Source organism: Equus caballus, chromosome 19 (genome assembly GCF_041296265.1).
Source record: "Equus caballus isolate H_3958 breed thoroughbred chromosome 19, TB-T2T, whole genome shotgun sequence".
Classification (NCBI taxonomy): Eukaryota; Metazoa; Chordata; class Mammalia; order Perissodactyla; family Equidae; genus Equus; species Equus caballus.
Window position 1 is genome coordinate 26038102 of NC_091702.1, and position 17412 is coordinate 26055513.

Sequence of the window (17412 nt, forward strand, 5' to 3'; positions counted from 1 at the left end):
GAGGACCCACAAATTGCTAATATCAGAAACGAAAGAGGGGACATCACTATAGATCCTATGGACATTAAAAGAATAATAAAGGAATATTTTGAACAAATCTATGCCCCCAAATAGGGTAACCTAGTTGAAATAGACCAACTCCTTGAAAGATACAATTTTCCAAAACTCACAGAAGAATAAATAGATATTCTAAATAGGCCCATATCTATTAAAAAAATTCAATCAATAATTAATAACCTTCCACAGCAGAAAGCACCAAGTGCAGATAAATTCACTGGTGAATTCTACCAAACATTTAAGGAAGAAATTATACCAATTCTCTACAATCTTTTTCAAAGAATAGAAGCAAAGGGAATTCTTAACTCATTTGATGAGGCTAGGATTACTTGAATATCAAAACAAGACAAACACGTTATAAGAAAAGAAAACTACAGACCAATATATCTCATGAACATAGATGCGAAATCTTCAACAAAATGTTGACAAATTAAATCCACAAACGCATTTAAAAAATTATACACCAAGAAGAAATGAGGTTTGCCCCAGGCAGGCAAGGCTGGTTCAATGTTTAAAAACAAAGTAATCCATCACATCAACAGGCTGAAAAGAAATATCACATGATCATATCAATAGATGCATAAAAAGCATTTGACAAAATTAAACGTCTATTAATGATAAAAACTCTGAGTAAATTAGGGATAGAGTAGAACTTCCTCAACTTGGTAAAGACTGTCTACAAAAAACCTACAGCTAACATCATATTTAATAGTGAGAAACTTGAAGCTTTCCCATGAAGATCAGGAATGGGGCAAGGATATCTCCTCTCAGGACTCTTTTTCAATATAGTACTGGAGGTACTAGCTAATACAATAAGGAAATAAAAGGTATACGGATGGAGAAGGAAGAAATAAAACTGTCTTTGTTCACAGATGATGTGATCATCTATGCAGGAAATCCTAAAGAACTGACAAAAAAAAAATCTTCTTGAGCTAATAAGCAAAGTTGCAGGATACAAGGTTAATACATAAAAGTCAACTGCTCTCTTGTATACCAAAAATGAACAAGTAGAATTTGAAATTAAAAACATAATATCATTTATATTAGCACCCCCCCAAAATGAAATACTGAAGTAAAAGATCTATTTGACAAAACGATAAAACACTGAAGAATGCAATAAAAGAACTCAATAAATGAAGAGATAGATATTCCACGTTCATGAACAGGAAGACTCAATATTGTCAAGATGCCAGTTCTTCCCAACTTGCTCTAGAGATTCAATGCAATCTCAGTCAAAATCTCAGCAAGTTATCTTAGAGATGTTGACAAACTGATTCCAAAATTTAAGCAGATAGGCAAAAGACTCAGAATAGCCAACGCAATATTGAAAGAGGATACAAAGTTTTAGGACTGGTACTACCTGACTTCAAGACTAACTATAAAGCTATAGTAATCAAGACAGTTGGTATGGAAGAAAGGTTAGACAAATAGATCGATGGAATGGAACAGAGATCCCAGAAACAGGATCTTCATAAACTTAGTCAACTGATCTCTGTCAAAGGAGCAAAGGCAACACAATGAAGCAAAGATAGTCTCTTCAACAAATGATGCTGGAATATCTGGACATCCACATGCAAAAAAAAAAAAAAACAAAAAAACAAATCCAGACACAGACCTTACATCCTTCACAGAAATTATCTCAAATTGGATCATAGACCTAAATGTAACATATAAAGCTTTAAAACTCTTAGAAGAGAACATAGGAGAAAATCTAGATGACCTTGGGTGTGGTAAAACTTTTTTAGATACAACATCAAAGACATGATCTGTGAAAGAAATAATTGATAAGGTGGACTTCATTAAAATTAAAAACTTTACTCTGTAAAAGACAGTATCAAGAGAATGAGAAGACCAGCCACGGACTGGAAGAAATTATTTGTAAAGGATGTTATCCAAAGCAAACAGAGAATCCTTAAAATGCAACAATAGGAAAACAAACAACCTGATTACAAAATCTCAATAATTTTTTATTTCAAAAATGAAAAATCTGATTTTTAAATTTACATGGAAATACAAAGGATCTAAAATAGCCAAAACAATATGAAAAAAAGGAGAAATATGGCAGGACTTACACTACCTGACTTCAAGTTTTAGTATAAAGTTGCTGTAAACATTAAGGTATGATTATTGGTGTAAATATTGAAGTGTATGTTAGTGGAAATAATAAAGGCCAGAAATAGACGTGCACATCTGTCGTCAATTGGCTTTAGGTAAAGAGGCTTAGTAAATTAATGAAGAGATGGTAATCTATATAAAACATCTAGCGCTGTGTTTGTCACTTAAGTGGTAGGTGCTATTGCTCTTGTAATTCTCACAATAGCATCATTTCAGTGTTTAATGGCTTGTGCTCTGGAATCAGGAACCTGTGTTTGAATCCTGGACCTACTGCTCAGTGGTTATGAGAGCTGGATAATTACCTTAACTTTCCCGGCCTCAATTTTCTCATCTGTTAAATGAGAGCAATCCTAGTAGCAAAGACTTCACATCATTGTGTTTAAGATTAAATAAATACATACATATAAAGTACTCAGAAAAAAAGCCTGAGTCATAGAAAGCACTCAATAAATGTCAGTTATTATTAATATCATTTGATAGAAATCTATGCCTGATTCCACAAGTTTTTATGTTGGCTGAAGGAACAGAGAACTCATTTATAATGTATCAGGTAAAATACATACCACAAAATATGGGATTCAATTATATTCTTAACACTTTATAATAGAACTGCTGATTTTTAACAATAAAAACCTTGTGAACCTTGATACAATAGCAACAAAATATTTTCCGAAATAAATTATGAATTCAAAATGATTACAAAACATGAAATACCTTTCAGATTCTTTTTATGCCTACGTAGGTGGACCTAAATGTACTCATTAAGGTGCATCTTGATTTCTTCTTATAACTAAGCTATTCACCATTCATCTGTAATCCAGAGTAATTGAAACAGAATAGTTACATAAATGAAATTGTGCCTCTCAATTTTACAAGCCAATTAATTAGTGCTAGAGGCAAGACTATTGCTCTTGCTGATGTGAAGAACTGAACACTATTTATGCCTATTTAAAAATCATATTATGAGCAAAAGGTGAAGTAGACATATAATATTGCCTATCAATTATAATAAACACGGAATTGAAATATGATTGATTTTTATTAAAGTAAACCCGCTCATTTTCAGTTAAGACATAGGTGGTGGCTTTGATTGTGTCCAAAGACGATATCAATGGTCTTAAGTCACAAAATATACAATTATATTTCTTGAGTAAATGTGCAAATGTGTGTGTTCATTTTTCTTCTTAATTTCTACATTTTGTAAGTGATATCATTAATTCACTCATTTTTAGTTTATCTAGTTTATCTATTTCCTCCTTACCTAGTAATGACTTTTTTTTGGTTTCCTTTTGATAATTTATTTTCAACCTTTTGAATCCTTTCTTCTTCACACTTTATATGTTATGATTGATCTCCTTAGATTAAGAAAGACAAATTCCCTCTTTGAAAATGGCTTCCCAGGCAGGTGGAATATTCCACAGATACCATCTTATCTGTCCATAATAAATATTTTGGAGCCAATAGGCTCTGAATAAAGCTAAATTCTTAGTCACATATCATTCATTTATTCATTCATTTGTTTAAAAAATATTTATTGTTGCTTACTGTGCCAGGAACTCTTCTAGGTGCTGGAAAAGACTAGAGATCAAACAATCGGAAATCTTTAGCCTCATGGAGCTTCTTTCTTTCTCAATGGAAAAAATAAGAACTATAAGAAACATTGGGATATGTTAGTGGTAGATAAGTGCTAAGGAGACTAAACAAATCAGGAAAACAGCATATGAATTTTTAGGAAAGTGTGACATGAAGTTCTCCTATGTTACCTTAAACAACTTACATAATTTCATTGAATTTTAGCTTTCCTGGACAAAAATAATGATAATATAATCACCATATCGATTACTTTTGAAGATTAGATAAGAATATGTCTTAAAAAACCCCAACTAGTAGTTGGCACCTAATATATGCCTGATAAGTTAAAACCGATATTATATTACTACCATCATGAAAACCTTATAATTTATGCCCATTTAGATATAATTAATTTCATATTTATGAGAGATCTATGAGCTGCCTTATAGTTTGATCCAAAAAAGGATTTAAGTTTGCATATTTACCCAATATTTAGTATTAGCCAAGTCTACTTATTTGAACAGATAATCTGCATTTGATGAGTCAATAGCTATCCATCAGTGATATTTAGGGCCTCTTGTAAAGCTGCAAAGTAATAAGGCACAACTCATATTTCCCCAGATCTGACCTGCTTCTGGTACAAGTCAGAAAACTTTAATTATAGTTAATGTGACATTATTTGTTCCTAAATTACATGCATATCATAATACTCTAATAGCACAAAAAGCTCTTCCCACTCCAAGACAAGAATATCTGGGAAATTCCCAAAGATATTTCACATGAGTTTAAAAACAATCCCCATTGTATCCTGCCACCTGTTGCCCCCCCATTGATGTTCACTGCTATGAAGTCATTGAAGTCTCCTACTCCTGTTGTCGTCAGCCATCCCCATGAGGATAGGTACCCCTGAGCAAATGCGGCCACATCAGCTTTCTGTGGTTAGTGTTGACTTGAATTTCTTTTCCCAAACTTTCATTTTTTACTTTTACCAGTTTTTATATTTTAGGTGTATTCTACTAAAAAACAAAAAGCTGTATTTTTTTTTTTTACCAAATATCTAAATATGTATTGATATATTTGGATTTAGTTCTACCACCTTCCTCTTGCTTCCTATTTATTAAGATTTTCCTGTTTCATTTTTCCCGTACTTCATATCTTATTTTGTGTTAATGTAATTTTCTTCTCTAATTCTAATTTACCCTCTTCTGTAAAATAATTTTTTAAAAATAATTAGAAAACTAATTCTATTTGTATGTGTGCGGTCAGCCTCGAAATTTTAACATGCATGCCTAACTTAAGGATTAAACACCATCAGGTTCTTTACCCTCTTTCTAAACAACTCAAGGACCCCAAAATGCTTTAACCATTCCCAGCTTCCATGAGATTGTTTTTCTGCCCTTTAAATGTGTCCTTTTAGAAAGCTGTACAGGGGGCTGGCCCCGTGGCTGAAGGATTAAAGTTTTATGCACTCCGCTTTGGTGGCCCAGGTTCGCGGGTTCGGATCCTAGGTGCAGATCTACTCCATTCATCGCCACACTGTGGAGGCATCCCACATAACAAATTAGAGGAGATTGGCACAGATGTTAGCTCAGGGCTAATCTTCCTCAGGCAAAACAAAAGAGGCAGATTGGCAACGGATGTTAGCCCAGGGCAAATCTTCCTCCCTCCCAGCCTCCAAAAAAACCTCTACAATTTAGATATTATTCAAAACATTACTTTTTCTATATAGGCAAGATTTTATTGGATTTACTTGTATCCTACTTCTTTCTTTACTCACTATGTTTTCTTTCATCTCATATCTTCCTTTGGGCTCTGAGGATGCCTTTATCAAAGGTTCTACATTTGCTTCAGCCAGATACAGAAGAAAATTATAGGTGTATTTACCTTTATAGTTCTGTGGGTATAGATATTTACACAATGCACATAGTATAACTCAGGCCAAATGACACATTAGCATTTTTATTTATTGCATTTTAATCTCCACCTAAGCCAAGACTCAGAAAAACAGTATTATCTAATTGTGGCCTTAATGGGTTTGTACAGCTCACTTTTGTCTCAGTCCCAGCTGTAGGTGGAATGGTTGCTTGACTGACTCTTCCCTGTAGAGACCTAAGACACGGGCAACAGTCTCCTCCCCTCCATTAGCTCCTAGCATCTTCCTGGAGTAGGCGTGGCCTCTAGTGTGGTCCCACCTTCTTCCTGGCTTCACAGAAATGTCTTTCTACAGGAGCATCCATTCGTTGGACAATCTTTCATACATTTTCTCTGGAAGTTTGTATGTTTTGTGACCAGTGGATTTGAGGCTCTTTAATCGGCACCTTGCAAAATCGGTGAACTATTTAATTGTTTATCACCTTTCGAAGCTTCACTGAATTTCTTCGGTTGTTTCGCAAGTCCCTTCCCCCAGTCCAAAGGGGCTCTGTCCTCAAGGGGATGTTGTCACAAAAGAATTAAGACAAAATTTCTCTGCTTCTAAGTTAAAACTAATAATAAAACAAGATAGGAAGGTTATTTACTGAGGTGGTTCTCCCACTGCCTTTGTGACTAAAGATTTTCCAAGCTGAGGAAGGAAACTTGAAGTGGAAGAAAAATTATTACATGTTGGTTGGATATGGGATAAGAGGTATATCCTGCCTTCCCTATTAACTTCAACGAGGAGGGAACGAGGCTAGAATCTCCTTAAAAATGTTTGGATACAGGGGCTGGCCCCGTGGCCGAGTGGTTAAGTTCGCGCGCTCCGCTGCAGGCGTCCCAGTGTTTCGTTGGTTCGAATCCTGGGCGCGGACATGGCACTGCTCATCAAACCACGGCTGAGGCAGCGTCCCACATGCCACAACTAGAAGGACCCACAACGAAGAATATACAACTATGTACCGGGGGGCTTTGGGGAGGAAAAGGAAAAAATAAAAAATAAATAAATTAAAAAAAAAAAAAAAATGTTTGGATACAAGATTAGAGGAGACATCGCCCCTTTCCCAATGGGAATCCTGAAAAGGAGAAAACGAAGAAATTCCCTTCACCACACACTAGAGGAACATTAGAGGGAAGATGGATGTTAAGGTGCCAAGGGCCTGAACCAGCCCTGAAAGACAGCCCTGCATCCCAGTCTAACATTTCCTGCTCCTAAGAAGATCATAAAACACAACTGAGAGAGAAAAAGACTCTGAGAGAGAGAGTTCTGTGTCTTTGACAAGGGGATAGAGCAGCAGAAGGCACTCTGAACCAGAGGGTCAGAGACCAGAGAGAAAGACAGAAGAGAGGTGGCCCTTGTGGAGGGATGAGAGTGCAACGGCCCAGACAGATTTGTACACTTTAGTGAATGCCAGTGTGAAACAATTGTGGACCATATGGTTTTATTTAACACACTTGGAACTATGATGCTACGCAACTCCTCCGCCCCCACCCCCTCTTTACCACCACCATTGCCTAGGTAAATCTTATGGCAAAGGAAAGGATATTAGAGTGATGACAACACTGAACTGATTCACATTAAATCAGAAATTGCTCTTATCCTAGAATTTATCGTTTGCTACCATCATTTCAAATGTCAGCTCAAACAGAGTTGTTGAGTTAGAAAAAAATAATTTGTATACCTGAGTTTATGGTCAGAAAACCCCACCTTACTACATGGCATTTATAATACAGAGCCACATTTGCATATCAATTTCATTAATTATTGGATGACCTTAGGATTCTTGTATCATTCAGGGCTCTGCTCAAATGTCACCTTCTCAGAAATTCCCTCCTTTATCTCTCTATAAAGATAGCTTCCCTTCTCTCTGTTTATTTTTTCTTCATAGCACTTACTGCAACCTGATGATATAGGATTATTTGTTTGTGTATTGCTAGTCTCCCTGTAGAAATAAATTCCAGGAGGACATGGACTTTGTCTTGTTCACTGTGGTATTTCCAGAGCAAATCCCTGGTACAGAAAGGCCTTCAAAATATTTACAGAAAGAATTTATGTATATAATAACAAAATAATGAAAATATATAGTGAATAGGATGTATTAGGTGCAAAGGAAATATGTATTCTCTTCTCTTGTTTCTCTTTTTCTTCTGTCCCAATTATTCCTGAGAAGATTGTGGGTTATGTCTCAACAATCCTAAAGTAAAATTTACTGAAGCAGATTCGTGTTTTTGACCCCAAAGTCATAGAAGTGAAGAAATGGCTCAAAGAGATGATCTTAGAAATAATATTCCCTATTTTTTTATTTTAATTAACTATTTGAAGTGGTTTATTTGTTGATTAATACATCATATTTTTTTTTTGAGGAAAATTAGCCTTAAGCTAACATCTGCTGCCAATCCCCCTCTTTTTTTTTTTTTTTCCTGAGGAAGACTGGCCCTGAGCTATCATCTGTACCCATCTTCCTCTACTTTATATGTGGGATGCCTGCCACAGCATGGCTTGACAAGTGGTGTGTACATCCTGCTCCGGGGATCTGCGCTGACACACCCTGGACTGCTGAAGTGGAACCTGCAAGCTTAACTGCTACGCCACTGGGCTGGCCCCAATATAGCACATTTTTTAGAGGATGGAAGACAGAAAGAGAGGCTTAAATAAATTTCAGAGTCAATTCATAGGGGGATTTTTTTTATTTTTGGACCTATCAGGAAGATGTCTTAGTTAATTACAATTTTTTCATAATGGAATATCCTCAGCATTGGTCCACACAAGATTCTTCTCTTGTTTTGTTTGTCCATCTGTCTATCTATCTGTCTGCCTATCTCTTTCCTTTTTATCTGTCTTCTGCATTCTGCACTCGCATTCCGCACTCTCAACTTAGGCAACAATTCTAAAGTGGTTAATGTATATTGCTTTGTTCTATTCCTTTCTAAAACGTGTGTGTAATTATCTTGAATGCATGCTTTTTAACTAACTTATGTTTTGTTACACATGTAAATCTCTCTTCCTTTATTCATTCAGCTATAAATTATTAAGATCCAGGCATGTTGCTGTGTGCGCATCTTTCTCACTTCTGAATACCGCATAGTACTTTGTTCATTTTTGTGTGACTATCACATCTTACGCATCTACTTTTTGTAAACAATCATTTACATTATTAGAGCAAATGACAAACCAGAAGAGGTTCTACTTAAATACTTAGTGCATCTTCATGAAATGAAATTAATCCTTTAAGGAAGTCTCCAACAATTGTGTTTATTGTAAGTTTTTTCTTTGACTGAATTTGGCTTAAGATACTTTTCAAACACCTCAAGCACTTGGTCTTCTATCTTAAATAAAAAAGGTGAGTACTTTGTTTTTCATATTGGCAAGAAAAATTCTTATAATTATGTCTGTGTCCATGCACTCATCTCTTTTCAAAAGGACAAAGGATCCGGAGAGGCTTTCTCCTACTGTGAAGGATAAAAACTCAAGATAGTGTACTCGGACACAAAGTGCACTGCTTTGCCAATCTCTAAAATGTCACTTCATGGGCAGCCTGCTGGGCTTGGCTCAGAGCCATGGTGGCAAGACGGCTAATAAAAAAGAATAAAGGTTAATGAAGGCATTGGGTTATTTATTATCCTGAATAAAATGGCCTAGGTTTCATCTGGATGGTTTGTTCAAAGCATAAGTTCTTGCCTTTGCTTTTTAATACCATATTATTCTTTTCTGCAGGCTGTGAATTTTAATGCTTTTGCTAGGATACAGTCTTATCATGTTTATTAGATATGCAATTATGTGACAAAAATGAAGGCAGATATCATAGATGTTGAAATGGCTGACACACATGAAAAATAGAATAATAAATCCTTCAGAGAACTCGTTTTGCAATTCAGTAAGTGAGAATCTTGAACATTTAGCACGTCTTTTGTTGCTCATGAACAATTTGCTTAAAGAAAATAAATTTAAAGATTTAACTGTGGCATTGTAAAGGAAAACTGACCTTTTATAAGGAATATATAATGCATTAGTTGCACAATTCAGATTTAGGTTTAGGCACTGCAATTTCATTAAAAAGGAAACAAACTCTGCCATAAAACTAGTCTTTCTGTCAACTTACAGAATATAAAATGCCAGAAGTGTGCCGTGCTCCACAGCCAGGACCCCATCTTAGAGATTTCAAGTCATTGGAGAGTGAGGATTCATGCTCTTCAGCCCTCAACTGGTGATTCCAAGAGTATCAAATGTGTGAGGGATATGAAGTGGGCTAGTCCTGTCCTCTTATCCAGAATAAGTATTGTCCAAGTTTCAAATATATACAGTTTGAAACATTATCTTGCTGTGACAAAGCCTGTAGCTGTGTATAACCATCTCCAACACCTTAGATTTGTTCTCAAACAGTACTAAATATGAAGTCATCTTTAAAAAGACTGCTAGCCATTCCTGCATTCCCTACTCCATCCTGCCATAGTAAAATATAAACAAATCCTTATGAAAAAACTAGCCAATTTTCTATTTTTATTACTTTTTATTTTGGCTTCCTGGGTCAATTAATATTGTAAGGAGACTCACAATCTATAGTACCATTTCTCCCTGACTAAAATAGGAAGTATTTAATTATCTCCTAAAAGCATTCTATTTACTGTTTACTCAGACTACTCATTCAATAAACATCTTAGGTGGCTAGTATGTGCCAGTTACTATTCTAATATTGAGAATATAGCCATTAAAAAAAATCTTCAGGAGGTTTTTTTTATAAGCTATATCAGAAAAACAGCAAAGATGATTAGAAAAACTAATTTTTTTTAAATTATATAAACAGTCTACAGAACATCATGTGTTTATCCATGGTTAAATTCAAAAATCAAATTTTTTCTTAACTTTTAGTTAAGATAAAGTCAGTTTATAATCTTTGGTGACGAAAAATGTTCATTACCCTTTTGGAGAAGATTAGAAAGTATAGTGGTCATTAGATCTGTTTTGGTTCTCCTTCTGAGTAGAATTGTACTTACTAATATTCTTTAAATTATGATTATCACACAGTTTCCTTGGGCTAATGAAAGGTGAATGGATGTAACACACGAAAGCCTTAGAATTTTCACTGTGTTCACTTTCTCTCTGTAATATTTGAGATATATGTAGGTCCAGTGGAGAGCTCACAATGAGGACTACCCGCCGTAAATCTAGCTGGCCCATGATGGATAGCTATATAGCCTGAGGGAGACATAAAACTTAGTGTTTAATTTTAATCCATTTGTCAGCTATAGCTAACATACAGGAAAATTAAGTTTTTCAAGGATTCATTTGATGAGCTTTGACAAACATTAGCATGACCACAATTGAGTTATAGAATATTTCTGTTACTCCAACCACTGGAGTAATAAAATAAATGCTAATAACAACACCTAGATTTTCGTTTTTTTCTAAATGGAGAATTTTCCTTTTTTACTTAATAATACCTAGTTTCTACAAAAGTCAGAAAACAAGCCTCTTAAATATTACTTGCAGCAAGGTAAACTGGTACAAAATTTCTGAAACAGAATGTGGAACTATGCCTCAAAAGCCTTAAATTTTTATGTAATTTAAGTGATCAATATTTTTACATATGTAATTATATAACATAATAGATAAAAGTCAGAAACCACTATATCAACTGAAAAATTGTCTTGTATTCTCATGATGTAATACATTGAAGCCATTATGGTTATAGGACCATCTAATAACATGAGAAAAAGTTCTAAATTATTTTTATGTGGGAAAAAACGTAAGTTAGGAAATGCCATATACCCTAGGACCCAATTATGCAAAATATATACTTACATAGGATTTTATCAAATTCCTGAAGTAGTTGGCTTGTAGGGGAGGATTAAATGTATTGTTTATGGCATGTGAAATATCACTAGCCTTCAAGTTTATGTTCAGACCCAGTCAAGTTAGGGTGCAGAGAGTAATGAACCTCCTAATCCTAATACGAATGATGTACTGAAAACATAACCTTGGCTCTTCCACATCTAGTTTTGTGACCTTGGTCAAGCTAATCTTCTCTAGGCTTTACCTACCTCAATTAAAAAAATGTTATTTAAATATTACTAATAGAAGCAGTAGCAGTAATAATAGTAATAGGAGTAATGAAGGTAATACCTATCTTTAAGGGTTACATTAAATATAATAGCATAGTTGCTTGTACATTGTAAATGCTCAAGAAAAATTAGTTACTTTTCGGGGCCGACCCAGTGGTACAGCAGTTAAGTGTGTACGTTCCACTTCGGCCACCCGGGGTTCACTGGTTAGCATACCGGGTGCGCACATGGCACTGCTTGGCAAGCCATGCTGTGGTAGGCATCCCACATATAAAGTAGAGGAAGATGGACACGGATGTTAGCTCAGGGCCAGTCTTCCTCAGCAAAAAGTGGAGCATTGGCAGCAGATGTTAGCTCAGGGCTAATCTTCCTCAAAAAAAAAAAATTAGTTACTTTTCTGTAAAAGGACAAGATAAAGAATTTTTCACACATTGCATTGTTCGGTTTGACAATTTTGGTTGGCTGATAGTCTCCTAAGAGAATAGTATATTTTTCACAAAGAAAATGTGCATTAGATTACCTAATAATACGATGTCTGGTGTTTTAGTACTTAGTTATGAGAAAGAGTTGGAAAGACAGGGCTCTTTGTAAGACTAGGTCTTTACCATTTACCCAGAAAAATAATATCAACCTAGATAACAAGATTTTAATTTAAGTTGCAATTCAATTTTACATTTTGTCCTGTATTTTATTTTATAAACATTTTCCTACTCATTTTGAAAGGTGATGATCCCACACATAGAGTTTTCTATCTCCAAAACACACAATCAAAGTGACTAATTCAGATGGCACTATTGGTTAGAAAATGTGATGAGTCACATAATTCAGTACAGAATTTCATTTTTAGGTGCCTGAAAATCAGCACTGCGTTCAGAGGCACCCAACACAATGTTAAGTTGGTTTCATTATACATATTTAGATGTGCAATTATTTCCCCTTTTTAACAATAATGTATATGCTGCATTAGCTTCTCTGTTAATCTGAGGAAAGTACAACATACAGTATGTATATTCTTGAATCGTGAAAAAAAGAGAATAAGATACTCTCATTTTTCATACAATAGGCTAGAAATGAAAGTCAAAAAAGAGAAACTACCTCAGAATTTTATGAAAGCCAAGAAGAAACCATTACAGAATTCTATGATAAAACTTATTCTAATCAGGGCAATGGTGTCTGGTTCACTCATTCATTCGTGAAACATTTATTAAGCACTTACATGCCATGTGTTATAAGCTCCAGAAATGTTGTAGAGAATTTTGTTGATTATTTCTCTTCTCATGAAACTTAGTCTTCTGGGCATGGTAGTGTTGGCAAGGGACACTTCTGATAAGAAAATAAACACAGAAAACTTCAAATATTATAAGTACACTAAGGACAATTAAAGAAAATTAAAATTGCATGCATTTCTGCATGCCATGTGAGCAGAGGTACTTACTGTTTTTGTTTCACACACCTTTTGTATAGCAAACATTAGAAGATAGAGATAGTGCCTCCCTCCAGAGCAAAGAGCAGGTTTGTTTTGCATTCAGTGTAATACAGATAACGTCACCCTCTGGGGCAAAGATCAGGAGAATTTGCTGTCTGTCATAAACATGTGGGTTCTTGAAGCGGGAGGTTGCCCTTTCTAATGCAGCTGACTGCATTGCAAGTGTCACCTGACTTCTTCTTCTTTGTTTTACAAACAAACATTTGTTGGATTATGACGTTAAAGTTTGGAGTTAATCTATTATCACAGTTATCCACTAGTATAAATCTTGATTTAGATATCTTTTATTTTTCCCTGAGATAAGGTGTACCCTTTGAATTTTCAGAATCAAGCCCCTATTTTGGGAAGTTATCTTCTATTTTATCTTTGAATATGGTTTCTTTTCCATTTGAATTGTATTTTTTTGAAACCAGATTGTTTTTTAATGGAGGTAACATCGGTTTATAACATTATATAAGTTTCAGGTATATATCATTATATTTTGACTTATGTGTAGATTTGCCAGTATTTTTTTGAAGATTTTTGCATTGATGTTCATCAGTGATATTGGCCTGTGATTTTCTTTTTTCGTTTTGTCCTTGTCTGGTTTTGGTACCAGGGTAATGTTGGCTTTATAGAACAAGTTAGAAACCTTCCCCTCCTCTTCAATTTTTTGGAAGAGTTTGAGAAGGATAGATATTATGTCTTCTTTGAATGTTAGGTAGAATTCACCAGGGAAGCCATCTGGTGCTGGACTTTTATTTTTTGGGAGATTTTTGATTACTGTTTTGATCCCCTTACTGTTGATTGGTCTATTCAAATTCTCTATTTCTTCCTGATTCAGTTTTTGAAGGTTGTATAATTCTAAGAATTTATCCATTTCTTCTAGATTATCCAATTTGTTGGTATATGCTTTTCGTAGTATTCTCTTATAACCTTTTGTATTTCTGAGGTGTCCATTGTAATTTCTGCTCTTTCATTTCTGCTTTTATTTATTTGCACCTTCTCTCTTTTCTTCTTGGTGAGTCTAGCTAAAGGTTTTTCAATTTTGATTACCTTTTCAAAGAACCAATTTTTAGTTTCATTGACTTTTTCTATTGTTTCTTTAGTCTCTCTTTCATTTATTTCTGCTCTAATTTTTATTATTTCCTTCCTTCTACTGATTTGGGGCTTGCTCTTCTTTTTCCAGTTCATTTAAGTACACTGTTAGATTGTTTATTTGAGATTTTTCTTGTTTGTTAAGGTAGGCCTGAATTGCTATAAACATCCCTCTTAGAATAGCTTTTGCTGTATCCCATAAATTTTGGCATGTTGTATTTTCATTTTAATTTCTCCGCAGGTTTTTTTTTATTTCTTCATCCTGATCCAGTCTTTATTCATTACTTAAACAATCATTTTGTTTAATCTCCACATATTTGTGGCTTTTGCAATTTTCTCCCTGTAGCTGATTCCTAGTTTCTTACCATTGTAGTCAGAAAAGATGCTTGGTATTATTTCAATCTTCTTAAATTTATTCTGACTTGTTTTGTGGCCTAATATGTGATCTATCCTGGAGAATATTCCATGTGCATTTGAAAAGAATACATATGCTGCAGTTTTGGGATGGAATGTTCTGTATATATCTACTAAGTCCATCTGGTCTAATGTGTTGTTTAAGGTCAATATTTCTTTATTGCTCTTCTGTTTGGATGATCTGTTCATTGGTGTGAATGTTAAAGTCCCATATTATTGTGTTACTGTCTATTTCTCCTTTTATGTCTGTTAATAATTGCTTTATATATTTAGGTGCTCCTATGTTGGGTGCGTAGATATTTATAAGTGCAATATCCTCTTGTTGTATTGTTCCATTTATCATTACATAGTGCCCTTCTTTCTTTCTTGTTATAGTTATTTTAAAGTCTATTTTGTCTGATCTAAGTGTTGCTACCCCAGCTTTCTTTTCATTGCCATTTGCATAGAATATATTTTTCCATCCCTTCACTTCCAGCTTGTGAGTGTCTTTAGGTTTGAATTGTATCTGTGGCATGCAGTATATATACAGGTCTTGTTTTTTTATCCATTCAGCCACCCTATGCCTTTTGATTGGAGCACTTAATTCATTGACATTTAAAGTAGCTATTGATAAGTATGCACTTATTGCCATTTTGTTACTTTTTTTCTGGGTGTTTAGTAGTTCTTCTCTTCCTTTCTTCTTCTCTTGCTGTCTTCCCTTATGGTTTGATGGCTTTCTTTAGTATTATTTTGGGGTTCTTTTCTCTTAATTTTTTGAGTATTTCTTATAGGTTTTTGGTTTGTGATTACCATGGGGTTCATATATAATAACTTACATATATAGCAATCTATAGTAAGTAGATGGTCTCTTAAGTTTGACCTCTTGCTAAAAGCTTTACTGTTAATCCCTTCCTCCAACATTTTATGTTTGTTGTTTGTTTGTTTGTTTTATGCTGAGGAAGATTCATGCTAAGCTAACATCTGTTGCCAATCTTCCTCTTTTTGTTTGAGGAAGATTCACCCTGAGCTAACATCTGTGTGAACCTTCTGCTGTTTTGTATGTGGGTCACTGCTGAAGCATGGCCACTGATGAGTGGTGTAGGTTTGCAACCAGGAGCTGAACCCAGGCAACCAAAACAGAGCATGTCAAGCTTAATCACTAGGCCATGGGGCTGGCCCCTCACATTTTATGCTTTTGATATCATATTTAACCTCTTTTTTGTGCGAGTGTATCAGTTATCCTCTTATCATGGAAATAAATAATTTTAGTACTTTTTGTCTTTTGACCTTCATATTAGCTTCATAAGTGGTTAATCTGCTACTTTTACTGTATATTTGCCTTTACCAGTGATTTTTTTGTTTTGTTTGTTTGTTTTTGACAATTTTTTTAATTCCCATTTGGGGTCTTTTCTTTTCTGCTTAAATAAGTCCCCTTAGCATTTCTCGTAAGGTTAGTTTCTTAGTGATAAACTCCTTTAGTTTTTGTTTATCTGGAAAACTCTTTATCTCTCCTTCCATTCTGAATGATAACCTCACCAAGTAAAGTATTCTTGGCTGTAGGTTTTTTCCTCTCAGCACTTTAAATATATACTGCCACTCCCTTCCTCCTGTAAGGTTTCTGCTGAGAAGTCAGCTGATAGCCTTATGGGGTTTCCTTTGTATGCAACTTGTTGCCTTTCTCTTATAGCTTTTAGGAATCTCTCTTTGTCTTTAATTTTTGATGTTTGAATTATAATGTCTCTTTGTTTAGGCTTCTTTGGGTTCATCTTGTTTGGTGCTCTCTGTGCTTCCTGTACCTGGATATCTGTTTCATTCCTTAGCTTAGGAAAGTTTTCAGTACTATTTCTTTGAATAGATTCTGTGCCTCTTTGTCTCTCTCTTCTCCTTCTGGGACACCTATAATATGGATGTTAGTGCACTTGATTTTGTCCTAGAGGTCACTTAGACTGTCCTCATTCTTTTAAATTCTTTTTCCTTTTTTCTGTTCAGCTTGGGTGATTTCCTCTGGTCTGTCATCCAGCTCACTGGGCCATTCTTCCGTATAATCTACTCTGCTATTGATTCTCTCTTGTGAATTTTTCATTTCCATTATTGTATTCTTCAGTTCTCATTGGGTCTTTTTTATATTTTCTGATTCTTTCTTGAAGTTCTCACTGTATTCATTCATTCTTCTCCCAAGATCAGTGAGCATCCTTGTGACTATTAGCTTGTACTCTTTATCAGGTAGATTGTTTATTTCATTTAGTTCTTTTTCTGAGAATTTGTCCTATTCTCTTATTTGGAACATATTCCTTTGTCACCTCATTTTGCTCCTTTCTCTGAACTTATATCTATGTATTTGTTAGATCAGGTACTTCTCCCAATCTTGGAGAGGTGACCTTATATAAGAGAGGCCTTATGAGGCTCAGCAGTGTACTTCTCTCTCATCACCAGTTCCAAATGTTCCAGGAGTATCCCCTCTGTGGACTACATGTATCATTCTGTTGTGTCAGGGTTGCCCTTGCTGCAGGTGCACAGGGAGTATAGGCTGCCCCCTGGCTGGTGGGTTGTTAGGCTCAGGTGTATGTGGTTGCTATGGACCCTTCAGTCACTTTATTGGGTGGGGAGCCCTGGCATAGTTGGCTACAAGGTCTCATAGCACATTCCTGCTACAATTTTTCTGTTAAGTGAATAGGCCCCTATGTGGCTGTTTGAGAAGCAGAAGTCTGCTGTAGCTGACAAGCCCAATGCCCACAGGCATA